This window comes from Mastomys coucha, unplaced genomic scaffold (assembly GCF_008632895.1).
Source record: "Mastomys coucha isolate ucsf_1 unplaced genomic scaffold, UCSF_Mcou_1 pScaffold21, whole genome shotgun sequence".
Taxonomy (NCBI): domain Eukaryota; kingdom Metazoa; phylum Chordata; class Mammalia; order Rodentia; family Muridae; genus Mastomys; species Mastomys coucha.
The window spans coordinates 93,453,046-93,455,320 of NW_022196904.1; the positions used below are offsets into that span (position 1 = coordinate 93,453,046).

A 2,275-nucleotide genomic window follows, 5' to 3' on the forward strand; every position below is an offset into this window, starting at 1 on the left:
TTTCCCTTTTCCTGTTTAGACATTGTAGTCCTTTGCTTTTGTATCATGGCTTGAGTTTTTATGGGATTTTCATGTGTTTAAAACATACGCTCTGCATCTATGTGTACTTCTTGTGATTTTCTTATTTAGCTCTTTTTATTTTTGTTTTGTCATATTCCAGTGTGTTTGTTTTTTTCTCTTATTGTATTTTCTTTTATTCTGTTGTTATTATTTACATGCCCCTTTCTTTTCTTTATTGGTTCTTTGTGAATTTTATATCAGGTACTTCAACCCCACTCATCTCCACCTCCTTTCATACCTGCTCTTCACTCTTGCAACCTCACCACTAACAGTGAAAGAAACCTGATTGTGAAAGCTGTAGTGTGACACACTGTGTCCTAGGGTGTGTACACTCTAGCGCACAAATCTTTGCTTGCAAATGTTCATTGCAACAAGTCCTTGGTCTGGTCTGAGACCTCTGGCCTCTGCTGTTTATCAATACTAGACCCTCACTAGGACTCCTCTCAGATATCCTGGTGTTGCCTTGTTTCATGGTGATCCTGTAGTATTGGATCTGTAAGACTGGTCTTTTCTTGCACGCTAGCATTTTACTGATGGGGTAGATATTGCAGTGGGGCCATTCTAAGTCCTAGGTCTTGGCCTGAGCTGTGACTGAGCTGGTCAGTCTGCAAGCTCTCTCACACCTTTGAGACCCACTCACCATCAATCCTAGTCACTAGGATCAGCTCTACCCTGCTGCCCATGTAAGGTGTAGGTGAGATATCCCAAGTTTTTCAGCTGCTGAGAGACATAGCCAGTCCTTGCACTCTCATGACCCTGGTACCAGTTCTCCAGACTGGCCTAGATGGCAAGGGATAAGGTGAGGAGGGTGTCTCTCCTGTTTCTGCACCACTGCCCAATAGACAAGAGGGAGGGCACTTCTGCATTCATATCCTTAGAGCCTGCTAACCTGCAACCCCCACATCCAGGGCCAGCTCTACCTTGCTACCAAGTCATGGTGCAGGACCATCTCTCCTGATTTCTGCAGTAGTGGAGGGGAAGGACCAGCTGACCATAACCCAGGGTCAGCTCTCCTGCTTGATGTAGGTGTCAAAGGTCGAGGGTTGGGGTAGGGTATCTCTCCTTTGCCCACGCTGTCACACAACAAAGTTGCAGGGTCTGCTAGTCCACACTCACATGCTTAAGGCTTGCTCACTGGGCCCCCATCATCAGCATCAGATCTACTATGCTGCCCAAGTGAGGTACAGGGCCTGCTCTCCCAAAGTGCTGCAGCAGATGAGGAGTAGGGATAGCTCTCCAGTTCTGAGGAACTCTGGGCCAGCTCCACTGCCTTCCTTTGTAGGTAACAAGGGGTGTGAATATGGGGGAGAGGTGATATCTCTCCCTAGTCCATGTCACCTCCCAGCAGACAAGTGGCAGAGCCAGCTCTCTCTATTCACACCCTTGGGTCAGATCATCCAGTCCCCTGCCTCCAGGATCAGCTCTGCTGTGCTGATCAGGAAAGGTACAGACAGGGTCTACTCTCCCAAGGACTACAGAGAACAGGTGCCTCTCCTCTTAGTTTTCTAAGAGGAGACACAGGGGTGTGGATCTGGATGGAAGGGGAGGAGAGGTGGTGAGGAACCTGGAGTAGCAATGAGAAGGAAAACCTAAATCAGAGTGTATTGTATGGGGCTAGAGAGATGGCTCAGCACTTAAGAACATCAGTTATGCTTGCAGACACCCTGAGATCAATTCCCAGCAACCACATGGTGTATCAAAGCCATGTATAGTAGGGTCCAATGCCTTCTTCTGTTATGCAGGCATACTTGCAACGAGAGCACTTATATACTTGAATAAATAAAACTTTTTTAAAAGGTGCCTTGAAGTATATATTGTATGAAAAGTCATTTTCAGTAAAAGAAAGAAACATAACTATAAAAACTACAATTAGAAATAAAAAAACAAGGAAAAGAAAAAAGAATATTCATGTGGCCAGTGTTATTGGGCAGTTTTTTATCACAGAGATCTGGCAGCTGATATTCTTGGATCTCTGAGTTTCAGGAGTATGCTTGTCTGCACAGTAACTACAGGCAAGCCAAGGCTATGCAACATAACCCAGTTTTTTTTTTGGGGGGGGGTTATTAATTTTTTTTTTTATTTTAGATATTTTCTTTATTTACATGTAAATTTCTCCATTCCCAGTTTCCCCTCCAAAAAACAGAGAGACAAACAAAACCAACAAAAACAAACCCCTGTTGCCTCCCACTTCCCCATGCCTGCCACCCCGCCCTCT

At 45.1% G+C, this 2,275-nt stretch overlaps 1 protein-coding gene across 1 annotated transcript in view; it reads left to right on the top strand.

Moving 5' to 3' along the window:
• LOC116100758 (tripartite motif-containing protein 30A-like) overlaps positions 1 to 2,275 on the top strand; it is a 12,624-nt gene that overhangs the window by 2,470 nt on the left and 7,879 nt on the right. The window lies entirely within an intron of this gene.